A 13,979-nucleotide genomic window follows, 5' to 3' on the forward strand; every position below is an offset into this window, starting at 1 on the left:
AGGGGAGACACAGGGCGTACTCCTGTGGAGGTACCAGAAATTGAAACCAGTGGCAAAGATGCACTCTGGGTTTTATCTTCATCATATGCAAATCATTCTATAGACAGTTTTCAGCCATAGGAAGTAGATTTTTTTTGGTCCTGCTGTCCAGTTGTGGAGCAACAGCAGGTTTCTAACTTAGTTTGCTTCCTCCCCCGTCTCCAAGCCTGTGCTAAAGGTTCCTGGGCCATTAGGGGCTTAGGAAGAAGAGCCAGTTAGCTGGCCACAGAGCACACTTTAAGCTGTAAAATTGGGAAGAAGCATTCAGCCAATAAAATTGTTGAAGCTCCATAGAGCTGGGGCTATAGTTGGGGACCTCATGTCAGTCCAAGTATTATTAGTTTCATTTGTACCAGCTACTGCCACTGAACACTAGCTCCCAGGTGCCCAAAGCTCAGGACAGCCTGGGTGCAAAGCCCCTGTCTTGAGATGAGTTCTGTGTGATCAGTCTTGAGCAGCTGATGGGCCCAAACAAGCATACCTACTTTCTCCATATGCCCCATGATCTAATTTAAGGAACAAATAACTAAAGGTGTCAAGCCAATGCATACTAGTCTCCTTAATGTTGAGAAAGCTCTTGAGCTAAATAATTACAGCCATTCCTCCTGCTGTCAACAGCACTGTTGCCATGTGGCTGGGGAAGCTGTTTTGCCATAGGACTGTGTTACTTTTTTATGTTTTTTCTCATTGTTTATTCCTCTATCAGGTCTCCTCGAGCTCCTGCATGGCAGTTAGCCAGGGAGCTGCTGGAGATGGGGCAGATGGCTATAAAAAGGCTTCCTCATCCTTTGGAATGGCAAAGGATTTGCCATTTGCCATTTGCTTTCTGAGCACCTAGGAATCTCCTGTGTCTTGTTTTGTTGTAGTCTGTTTTGTTCCCCCCTCCCCCCACCTTTGTTCCTGTTCTGTGGCTGAGCTCTGGTGCCAGTTCTTTGGCCCACTCCCAAATCCCTCATAGCTCTTCCCTGAAGTCACACAGGGCCTCACCTCACATAATGTGTTTGGGGGCAACATTACATCATTTACTGACTATATGCTAGTTATGTTGTATTATAACTCTAGCACAAAGAAGGCAATCCTTTAATGGCAAGGATATTAAAAATCTCTCATAGTCACTTGCAGATATTGCTTTATTTCATTAAAAATTTTCTTTTGAAAAATTGGTTCTTGTGCAGAAAAGGGTACATAATTTTAAAATACTTGTGTTCTTTCCTCTTAGCCCCCCTCTTCTTCTGTCACTCCCTTTGTTCTTTATGCCCTTTTTGTTAATCTTTATTTGGGTATTAGAGGTGTCAGCTGAGAAGGATTTTAGATGAGGTTAAGTTTCTCCTTTGTTGGGGTTTGCATTATAACTGAGGCCCTAGAACACCTTCCAGACTCAAAATTGAGTGAACCTAGGAAGAGAGAGCTCTAGGAAGTGAGATTCTAATTAGTCTCCATGTATAGTATATGGTTCCTGCCTGCTGTTCTGCACTTAGTATTTGCTGAGTCTGGGAGCCCTCAGGTGCCTGGGCTTCTACCCTTGGCCTCCTGGGTATCCAGTCTGGTACTAATTGAATGCTAAACAGTGATAATTTAAGAGGATAGGGTCTCCTGCCTCTGGGGTCCAGCCTAATTGGGGATAGACAGACCCAGGTAAAAAAAGCAAAGAACTACTTCTATAATTGAACATTTACCTGTCCTGCAATCCAGTTATTACACTACTAGGAATAAGTCCAAGAGAAACTAATACATGTACACCAGTGAGCACATGCAGTCCTGTTCACAAAAGCAAACCAAAATGCCCATGAGCAATAGAATGGACAAATAAGTTGGAATATTTGCACAATGGAATATTACATAGTTGTCAAACAAATGAACCACAGTGACACATAACAATGTGTATTAATCTTCATGTAAAAAAAAAAAGGAAAAAGTTTCGTTTCAAAGATGAAATGCAGGATGTTGTTTTAAAAAAAAACTTCCTTTTGGGTCTCCCTGGTGGTGCAAGGGGTTAAGCACCGCACTATGAAGCAATCCGCAGCTCTGCAGCACGAGTTCAATCCCCAGCCGGCCAGGGTGAAACCCACATGGCGCAGCAGACCTTTCCTGACTCGCCCACTTCTCCCCTCAGCAGTGTACTTTGGTCAATCTGCCTGTTCTGTTCCTCACTCTGTCTCTTGTGAATTCTCTCACCCTCCCACATCTCTAGCCTGTACCCCAGCTCTTGTATGCATAAATAAATAAATCTTTAAAAAAAAATAAAAATAAAAAAACTTCCTTTTTATCTAGATACAATATAATTTAAATTTTTAAACATAACAAATTCTGACAATTCGTTTGTGATAGTGTAAACATCATCACTATCAAAATACAGAAAATAATTCCATCTCCTAAAAAATTTCCTTATGTTCCTTTGCTCTAAATCCCCTGCCCCACCTTTGTCCCAGGTAATCATTGATCTGCCTTCTGTCACTATAGTTTTGCCTATTCTAGAATTTTGTGTTGTGGAGAATAGAGTTGCTTTATAGCTAGATTGCAAAACCTCTATCTTTATTGGGATGTCTGGTTTTTTGCCCTTGACAAAGGTAAGAACATTGGGATTTCTAATGTGCCATTTAAAGTCTAAAGCTTCCGGGCCTCCCTGGTGGCGAAGTGGTTGAGCGCTGGGTTGCAAAGCTGCCCGCAGCATCTGCGGCGCCGGTTCGATCCTCCGTCTGCTCCTCGGCCACCGGAGGAGGGTCCCACATGGCGCGCAGACCTCTCCTGCCGCCCGCTGCTCCCCTCAGCAGTGTACTTCGGTCCTTCTGCCTGCTCTGCTCCCCGCTCTGGCTCTGGTGAATCCTCTCACCCTCCCGTGCTTCTGACTGTACCCAGTGCATGTATAAACAAAAAACAAACAAACAAACAAACAAATAAATAAATAAATAAGCATGCCTCTAAAAAAAAAAAAAAATAAAAAAAATAAAGTCTAAAGCTTCCCAGATGACTCCCACGGTCATTGTCTTTACTCTGATTGTTTACAACTGCCTCACTGATTACAGTTGTTTGGCTTGATTACATGGCCAGGGTAGCATAAAAACCCTGCTGGGAACTTATAATTTGAGCTCTCCCAGGTAAAGATTCCTCACACAGATCATGGTGATTCTATCCAAAGATAGATGACTGCTCCATATCCTTGTTAGCACTTGGTATTTTAACTTTCAAATTTTATCCTTGTGGGTGTGTCTAGGTGGTTTTCATTGGCATTTCTTGATGACTGGTGTTGTTATAAAGGTAAATACAACTAACAAAGACCTTTTTTTTTTAAGATTTATTTTATTTATGCATACAAGAGCAGGGGTGTAGGCCAGAGGTGCAGGGGATGAGAGGATTCACCAGAGACAGAGTGGGAAGCGGAACAGGCACACTGAAATACACTGCTGAAGGGAGCAGCAAGCAAGACAGGAGAGGTCTGCTGCACCATTTGGGTTAGCTCCTTGGCTGGGGATCGAACTTGTGCTGTCGTGGCTGCTGATAGCTTGATAGTGTTGAGACTTAACCCCTTGCGCCACCAGGGAGGCCCAAGGAGAAAGACATTTTAAAAGAACATATATGCAGTAAAACTACGTAGAAAGGAAAGAATGAGCTCTCTGTGGGAGGCAGGATAGTGATTTCCACATGTGGGGTGATAGAATGGGCTAGAGGGAATATAGTTAGATTAGGTTATTGTCAAGTTTCTAGCTTTCAATGTTTAGTATCCCAGCCACAACCTGCTCCCCTCCCTGATGCTTCTGTGCCATGACACATGGTGGTTTTTTTTTTTTTTAAAGATTTATTTATTTACACAAGAACCAGGGTAAAGGCCAGATGCACGGGAGGGTGAGAGGATTCACCAGAGATAGAGCAGGGAACAGAACAAGCAGACTGACGAAAAATACACTGCTGAGGGGAGCAGTGGGCGAGATAGGAGAGGTCTGCCACGCCATGTGGGATTCTTGCCTGCCAGCTGGGATCGAACCTGTGCTTCAGAGGCTGCGGACAGATTCACAGGGTGGCGCTCAACCGCCTGCGCCATCAGGGAGGCCCGACACATGGTCTTTTCTATCTAAATGCCCTTTTCTCTCTGTTCTTGCTAGCCCAAATTTCTAAGCACTCCGAGAAACTTGTCCTGACCCCTCTACAATGGACTGATTTGTTCCTTCTATGCTTCCCCAGCCCTCAGAATACACGGTGAATATAGCACTTACTATTTTTCTCTTTTTTAAAGATTTATTTATTCATGCATACAAGAACCGGGGTACAGGCCAGATGTGCGGGAGGGTGAGAGGATTCACCAGAGACAAAGTGGGGAACGGAACAGGCAGACAAACCGAAATACACTGCTGAGGGGAGCAGCGGGCAAGACAGGAGAGGTCCGCAGCACCATGTGGGTATCTCCCCAGCTGGCCGGGATTGAACCAGCACTGCAGAGGGTGCCGACAGCTTCACAGTGCTGCGCTCAAATGCCTGCCCCAACAGGGAGGCCCTATTTTTCTCTTTTCATCCCAAACTGGGTATTATTTGGGACAAGAAGCTAGTATTTATTTATGCATACAAGAACTGGGGTACAGGCCAGAAATGCAGGGGTGAGAGGATTCATCAGAGACAGAGTGGGGAACAGAACAGGCAAATTGAATGAAATACACTGCTGAGGGGAGCAGTGGGTGAGGCAGGAGAGGTCTGCTGCGCCATATGGGCCACCTCCCTGGCATGGGATTGAACTCATCCTTCAATGCCTGCGGATTGCTTCATAGTGCTGACGCTTAACCCCCTGCATCACCAGGGAGGCCCTAGTATTTATTTTTGCATCCTTGATACTTACTAGGTAGTCGGTACATATTGAGTATCTCTTATGTGCTAGATAAAAACCTAGAGAGAGTGATGAGCAGGATAGAAAAGGTTTTTGTTTTCCTGGGTTGTACAATCTAGTGAGTAACGTAGACGTGTAGTAGCAAATGAATTACAATTAAATTTTGAGTGAGCAAAATACTGAGAGAATCGTGGAATGCATAAACATGGGGGACCTAAGGTAGCCTGGAGGAAAAGGAAGACTTATAGATCAGTGAAGCAGAGGGGGCTGGTGTTGACGTGTGGTGGGGCAGGGAAGGGAGGTGTTCTCACAGAGAAATCACAACTGAAGCTCCTGAGGCAGAAAAGAGTATATTTCAGTATTTCAGTGCCTGAAAGAGGTCTAATATGCTGCAGCACGGAGAAATGGATATGGTTGTGAAATAGGTTAGAGAAGCCAGCTGCACTGGAGTGGGTATTTTATCCTGAGTAATTGGAAACCATTGCAGAAGTTTTAAGCCAGAATATGATCTGATCAGATTTCCAGAAGCCTCCCACTTGGAATCTGATTATCAGTAGTATTTGCTGAATGAGGAAATTAAATAACTGGCTCAACTATTAAATAAATTAAATTAAATAACTGGCTCAAATATTTCTGAAGGTCAGTCTTATTCTTCAGCTTACTCAACCTTTATCTCTGAGTAAACTGGTACAGCTGAACTCCAAGCTACTCAGACCATGCTTTGAAGAAATGCTAGGAACTCATTTGGAAAATCAGGTGTGGTCTGAGGAGGGTGACCAGAATGAAGAGGGAACTGAGAGTCCTAGTCTAAGAAGAATTGGGAGAATTGAGAATATTTTTTAAAGGTTTATTTATTTATGCATACAAGAACTGGGGTACAGGCCAGAGGTGTGGCGGGTGAGAGGAGTAACCAGAGACAGAGTGGGGAATAAAACAGGAAGATTGACTGAAATACATGGCTGAGGGAAGCAGCAGACGAGTCAGGAGAGGTCTGCTGCGCCATGTGGGTTGCTCCCTGGCGGGGGATCGAACTCGTGCTGCAGTGGATGCGGATAGCTTCATAGGTTGCCTCTTAAGCCCTTGCACCACCAGGGAGGCCCAGAATTGAGAATATTAAGCCAGAAAAGTGGAAGATGTGGGCAAGAAAGATGCCATCTCTGAAAATAGGACTCTTCTGAGGCAGAGGAAGCAGATATGTTTTGAGTGTCCCTGGGGACAGGGACAGGTACGATAGAAGTTATAGTGAGCTAAATTGCAAATCAACATAAGAAAACCTTTAAATTAGTGTTTTCTGAACCATGATTTACAACCATGATTCGTTTGGGATCAAGAAATCAATTTCGTGGGCATGGTAAGCATTGGGACTTACCATAGATAACTAGTTACTTTTCCTCCTGGTCACTTAGCAGAATTGCCTTCCCTACTTTCTCTGCCATTGGGCCTGACTGCATGGCTTTTCTATGAAATATTAGTGGAAGTGGTATATGTCATTTCTGCATGAAAGCTTTGAGAATGAGATTCAGATTTACTGTGTCATTCTGGCCGTAGTGAACATGGAAACATTTATTGAGATGGAACCTACTTCAGCCTGAGTGCCCAAGTGATTGCATTTGAGTAGCCCCCTGTGGACTTGCAGTAGACATGTGGCAAGAGTGAAAAATAACAGTTGTGTTAGGCCCCTGAGAGTTTGTATTGTTATTGAAGTCTATCTAACTGAGTCTATCTTGTCTGATACAGCAAGTATTGTACAGTTCCTCATTTTTTGTGAAAGAAAATATCACCCATAGTAGTGGTAAATATTTTGTGAAACATTTGCTTTAGTGTGTGTGTAGATAGACACATTATTAGGCTTCAATTTAAAATAGGTTTAGAGGCCTCCCTGGTGGCATAGGGGTTAAATCTCAGTGCTATCCCTTTATCACCATTGTGGCCTGAGATTGATCCTGGCCAGGGAGCTAACCCACATGGTGCAGCAGACCTCTCCTGTCTCACCTGCTGCTCCCCTCAACAGTGTATTTCGGTAGATCCACCTGTTCTGCTCACAACTCTGTCTCTGGTGAATCCTCTCACCCCCTCTTGCCTACACCCCAGTTCTTGTATGCATAAAGAAATAAATCTTAAAAAAAATAATAGGTGGGTGTATAACTGTGACTCATGTTTAAAAGTTAAAAACAAACAAACAAAACAAAACACCTCTTTAAATAATTACAATGACCTAGCAATAGATGGAGCTATTTTGTAAGTATAGTAGGCAGCTACTGACTTGGCTCCCAGAGATCTCTGCCTCCTCATATTTACCTCTCAAATGTGGACTGAATCCAGTGACTTGCTTCTGCAGACAACATGGTGAAATTGATGGGATGTCACTTCTACTATTAGCATGCAAAAGCCTGATTTTGTAGGTCCTTATGGTATGCTACCTGGCCAAGAGCTGAGGCAGCCTCCAGCCGCCAGCAATGATCTGGGGTTCTCATTCCAATAGCCTTCAAGGAACTGAATACTGCCAATCCTGCTGTGTGAGCTTGGGAGCAGAGCCTTCACCAGTGGATCCTTGAGAGAAGACTGCAGCCCTTGCTGATCCATATCTTAATTGCAGCCTTGGGGGAGATCCTAAAGCAGACAACTCAGTGAAGCCATGCCTAAATTCCTGATGCACATACACAGTGAGATAATAAATGATATGTTTTGTTTTAAGCTGAATTCTACGGTAATGTATTATACGTTAGATAATCAACACAGTATTGCACTCATATTTCTTAGTGTTAGAAGTTGTAGTGACATGGTTACCTCCCATCATTCATATTTCCATAATACTTTTCAGTCTTGTGGTTTGGGTAAGGATGGCTCCGACTGGTCTAGCCCTATCAAGGTAAACTCATTCCTCTTGCCACAGTGAATTGACTCAGTGGATAAGAGTAAAACTTGGGACATTTTGTTTAAGGGTTGTGGGACATAATGTCTTCTTTCTGACTGAGAATGAGGATGCATGCAAAAAGCATTGCTGCTTGGCAACTATCTTGGGCCCTGGAGAAAAGCCTGAGGGTGAAAGTGATAGACCTGGAGGAAGGCAAAACCCAAAAGCTATAGCGAATCTGTGCCAGAGCTCTGATCAGACTGTGAAGCGCACCCTCATGCTGCTCTTCTAATTTATTTCAATCAATTATCTTGTTTCATCCACTTTGGATTTAGTTTTTTGTTTCTCTCAATTGAAAATAACTGATACAAAATCCAGAACTTTGAAGTATGAAGGATAGAATCACCTGGAGTGATTTTTTTTTTTTTTGAGATTTATTTATTTATTTTATACAAGAACCAGGGTACAGGCCAAATGCGCGGGAGGGTGAGAGGATTCACCAGAGACAGAGCAGGGAACAGAACAGGCAGACTGACTGAAATACACTGCTGAGGGGAGCAGTGGGTGAGACAGGAGAGGTCTGCTGCGCCATGTGGAACCCTTGCCTGCGGCCGGGATTGAACTGGTGCTGCAGAGGCTGCGTTCAGCTTCACAGCGCTATGCTCAACTGCCTGCGCCACCAGGGGAGGCCCTGGAGTGATTATTAAAACTATTGATATCTGAGACCTACATGTGCTGATTCAGGCTTTCTTCAGAAATACGCATTTTAAAAAGTCTCTTCAAATTATTTGAGAGTGTATTTAAAATAGGGAATCAATGATCTAGAAGGTCCTGAGATAAGGGAGTTACTGATGAAATTTGTGTGTTGTTTGGAGACTGGACCAAATAACCACAGAGTTCTTTTTTGAGAGTGGGACCAAGGCCAAGGTCATTGACATCGCTCTCATCTTTTCTCCTCTTTTGCAACCCCTTATCTTACCCATTTCAAGGCCCTTGATGCTTATTTCTATCTTGAAGTAGTTCTGAACACTCTACTTTTTGAGTTTCACCTCCATTATCATTTATCTATGGTATAGTATTTAATTTCTTCCAGACATCTGTGACATGCAAGCAAAGGGTGCTGAGTTTGGACTCAGATGGCCATTTACACTCAGAACCAAAAATTGACCATCACTACCGAGCCCCAGATAAGAGCAGATGCCCCTAACCAGTTACTTTAGAGCTGGAGGCGGCTGGGGAAGCTTTATCATCACATGATCTGCCTTCTGTTTCCTGATCTGTCACTTCTCAGCTAGTGCCACCAGGAACAAGTTGCTTCCCATTTCTGAGTCTCAGTGTTCTTGGGATTAAAGGGTAGAACATTCCTGAAAGTACAGTACAAATTATAAAACCCTGTAGAGAGCTAAAGTATTAATAAAAAGGGATGGTCAACAGGTGCTTCAAGCTCTTAACCTCAGTTTCTCCAACTGTAAAATGGGAATAAAAGTAGTTCCTAACTCATAGGGCTGTGAGGTGAGTCTGAAACATGCTTATATGAAAGTGATACAGGAATTGTGGGTTTTCAGGCCTAGTCTCCCAGCCAGGAATGGATCCCAGGCTGCGGTGGCAGCGCTGAGTCCCAGTCACTAGGGACTTGCTGGTGTCTCAAGAAGCCGCAGCAAGAACTTCGCAGATACTCAAGCAAGCAAGCGAGAAGAGGCAGGTTTGTTTAGAGAAAGAAAAAGTTTATTGAGGAGAAAAGGAGCAGAAATAAAGTGGGACTCCCAGGCCGATGGAACCTGGCCAGGGAGGGGCAAAGAAGCCCATGTGGAGTCGTATCTCAGGGAATATACACTTTTTTCCCCTAATTATTCTAAAGCTCCACCAGTCTGTTTGTGATTGGTTAGTTCTCAGTGGTCTCACTCACTGCCTAAATGTCTCTGTGCCCAGAACTAAGTCTCTGTGTCCCAGCCCTTATCTTTTTTTCTTCATTGCCCTTTATTTGTTCATTGCCCTCTATTTGAATGTCTTGTTGACTTTAAGGTCATAAAGTAAGTCCCTAATGTCATAAGTCCTGCGGTGTTTGATAGTACCCTTTGGAATTTGTGGCCCTTATCTCTGGAGCCTTCCTTAACTCTCCTGAAGTCCCTGCACTGTCCTTGAGGCTGCCTAATTATCCCTAACTTGCCCTAGGATTCAAAAGTGCTTAATGAGGGGTGGTGGTTACCTCCATCCCTGGAGTGTAGTGGGCATGGGGACAGAGGAGACAACTGTGGCTACTGGAGACTAGGCTTGGGTCTGAAACTCAGAAAAGGGAAGTGACTTTTTCCTGGTGGCATCTAGCTGAGAAATGAAAGATCAGGACACAGGAGGCAGATCATGTGATGCTAAAGCTTCCCCAGCCACCTCCAGCTCTAAGGTAGCTGGTGAGGGGCATCTGCTCTTATCTAGGGCTCAGTCATGATGGTCAATTTTGGTTCTGAGTGTAAAGGGCCATCTGATCCCAAATAATGGGATTGCCCAAAAGATAGGAGGAGGGTAATAAGGTAGAAACTGCCCAGTGGGCTTGACTATGTTCTTTTGTGGGCTTCTGGGGATTTTACAGGGTGGATAGGAGAGATATTGGTTGCCTTCAATGCAGAGGCTAGCCCAGTGACCTTGGGGCCACCACTTTGTTCTGAGTCTTAAGTCCAGAGGTCAAAAGTACAGGTGGTGGCCAGCAGGAAGGGACCAGAGATACAACTTCTGTGGCTCAGAGCAACCTGTTTGGCCTTGCTTTGGGACCTTTCTGCATCTGGCTTTCCTTTCTATTCCTCCAGCTAAGCCAGGAAGATTCTTGTGTGAACCTCAGCTGACCTCATTTGTTCCAGTACCCGCTGGGTACATGTGTCTGGTTAAACACAAACAGATATATCTCCAGTTTACCAGAACCCTGAGGGTTTTCTGCAGTGACAGCAGAGAGGATATCCTAAGGAGGCTCAGTTTGAACATGACCATCCTCCTTCTTTAGAGGAAAAAGTTGTGCCTGCTTTGGAATACTCTGCTCCACATCTAGTGACTTGTAGGCTGCTAGTACTTAACATAAGAGAAGGGTTTTTAGAAATTTACCTATCTTGGAGCGTCAATCATCAAGCACTGGTAGTTTATCATTAGATGTGTTCGGCAAGGGCAGCAGCCAACAATTGCACTAACCATTCATGAGGTGTCATGAATACAACACATCACAACAAGATACAATTGCATTTATCACACATCATACAATCTATTCGACAAATGTTTACTAAATGTATATGGTGTTAGGAAAAATGGTTAGCACAGTCTCTGCCCTAAGGTACAAACATGTCAATAGATGGCTTTTTTAAAAAAAGTTTTTTAAAAAATTTATTTACTTGTGCATACAAAAACTGGGGTATAGGTCAGAGGTGTGGGGGTATGTATGTGAGAGAATTCACCAAAGACAGAGTGGGGAGCAGACTAGGCAGATCTACTGCTAAGGGGAGCAGTGAGAGAGATAGGAGAGGTCTGCTGCACCATGTGGGTCAGTTCCCTGGCCGGGGATTGAACTCATGCCTCTGTGCTGGAGATAGCTTGATAGTGCTGAAACTTTAACCCCTGCACCACCAGGGATGGTTTTAATAATGTGTGATAAACATTCTGTCAGGGAGGCACAGGGAACTTTGCGAGCAGAGAGGAATAGCCCCAGCCTGGCCAGGCAAAGGAGTTGAAGTTCTTGCAGAAGAGGGGTTGCTTCAGCTGAGGGGAAAGACAAGTAAACTAAGGTGCACAGTACTGAAATAGAGGCAATAAAAAGGGATCAACTTAAATCTTTTGAATACTATGGACCCAACTGTGCATTTACAGTTCTCTTTTAAATTTCTAGGTTTTTTTTGTTTGTTTTTTTGTTTGATTTTTACATCTGCATAGCTCATTCATTTAAAAAGATTCTTTGGGCAACTCTTGTCCTTTAAGACTGACTGCCTGTGTTTATGCTGTGCCTTTTTTCTCCCCCTTTCTCTTTTTCTAATAAACCTTTAAAATGCAGCTCTCTGCTCACCTGTGTCTATGCAGGCTCCTCTTATTTCACTTTTCCTAATAAACCTGCCCTTTAAAATACAAAGAAATAAAAAAAAAGTAACAATAAAGACTTTTTGGCAAGGTCCTGGGTGGGTCGAAGTAATGACCTTTCTTCACTCCTAGAACTGCAGGAGCTGACCCTCACACACAATGGCTCACAAGGAGGCCAATGCTGTTGTGACTCTCAGAGCTCAGAGTGTGAACTCCTGCCAAGAGTACAGAGGTGGCCCCTGTCTGGGTGTGGTCAGTGAGTATTGATGCAGCAGGGAGGGCTTATATAGCAGGCCCCAATTGCCCAAGTTAATTTTCAATTTCTGTTTTCACTGCTGCTGGTTGTCATTATAATTTTCAAAGATCACCTTGAAATATTTATATCTTGACTTATAAACTTTAGTCAATATCTGATAATTTCTACTATGAAAGAAGAAAATCTCATGCACGTATATCATTTCTACATTTTGTCCTCTCTTCCTAACATTTTGTGAGTTTTACTGTTATTGTTTTATTTTCCTAGATAGTGCTCTGTAAAGTGGGGATAACTAGCATCTACCTTGTGGGGTTAAATGAGTTGATATGTGTTAATCTTTTATAATAATGCCTGGCATGAATTATAAACTCTGTAAATAATTCATATTATTATAAGAAAGTGAAAATCAAAATCAACAAAAAACTATGAACCAGAGACACTTTTTGGGGGGTGGGGGCTGGGAGGGGAGGGATTGGGGTCAGAATGGGGCATTTGCATTTGTATGGGGGAATATAAAAATAAAATTTATTATTAAAAAAATAAATAAAATAAAATATAGCATGATAAAAAAATAATAATTCATATTATTATGATTCAATATAAGCTAATCTGTATCTCTTGTTATATCAACTTGAGATGGTGTCAGCTCTCCAAAATTGAAGTTGTTAGCGAACATATTCTCCCTTTTATCCCATTGCTATCCAATTTTTGTTTTATTATTTTTACGTTAATTTTCATGTACACAATTCTCTTCTGGACTTTGTTTACTTATTGATTTTGAAAGCTGAAAGTCAATAAAGAGCCACTAGAATATTATTATGCCACTATAATAATGATGTTCACAACTAACGTTACTGAGGGTCTACTGTGTCGAGTCCTATCCTAAGAATTTTATATAGATAAACTAATTCCAACAATCCTATGATTAGGTACTGTTATTATGCTTTTTTTTTCCCAGAAGAAAGAGATAAGTTAGTTCAAGGTTAGACATCTTGAGTGTCAAATCCAGTAATACCAGTTGTACTATCAAGTATCTTGATAGGCTCACAGAGATGGAAATATATTCCTATATTACCAAAGGAGATTATTTCAAGTAACATGATAAAAGGTTCTTCTTTAAATTAATTTTTCCTTTCCTTACTCTTCTTTTTTTTTTTCAAATACCTCTTTTTTTTTTTTAAGATTGATTTATTTATTTATACAGGCACTGGGTACAGTCAGAAGCGAGGGAGGGTGAGAGAATTCACCAGAGCCAGAGCGGGGAACAGAACAGGCAGACCGATGAAATACACTGCTGAGGGGAGCAGCGGGCATGGCAGGAGAGGTCTGCGCGCCATGTGGGGCCCTCCCGGGTGGCCGGGGATTGAACCGGCACTGCAGAGGTTGTGGGCAGGCTCGCAGCCCAGCGCTCAACAACTGCGCCACCAGGGGAGGCCCTTCCTTACTCTTCTTGAATCATACTGAGCTGTTACTCTTTCTAGTATCCCAAATTGTCCTCTGTTTTCACTTTGCTAGAGTACCTCCTTGAGTAACTTTTTATGTAAAATACATAGATAGGCCTCCCTGGTGGTGCAGGAGTTGAAGACACAGTGCTATCAAGCTATTGCCAGCCACTACAGCACAAGTTCGATCCCCCTCCAGCCAGGGAGCTGACCCACATGGTGCAGCAGACCACTCATGCCTCACCCACTGCTCCCCTCAGCAGTGTATTTCAGTCGATCTGGTTGTTCTGCTCCTCACTCTGTCTTTGGTGAATCCTCTCACCCCTGCACTACCCCCCGCACCTATGGCCTACACCCCAGCTCTTGTATGCATAAATAAATAAATCCTTAAAAGAAAATAAAGTACACAGATGCCAAATTTTTGAGTACTTACACATTGGGAAATTTCTTTGTTTTGGCCTCCTACTTGGTTGGTAGGCTAAGTACATAATTCTAGTTTCAAAACATTTTATTTTTTTTTATTTATTTTTTTTT

This window comes from Talpa europaea (assembly GCF_964194135.1).
Source record: "Talpa europaea genome assembly, chromosome: 9".
In the NCBI taxonomy this organism is placed as follows: domain Eukaryota; kingdom Metazoa; phylum Chordata; class Mammalia; order Eulipotyphla; family Talpidae; genus Talpa; species Talpa europaea.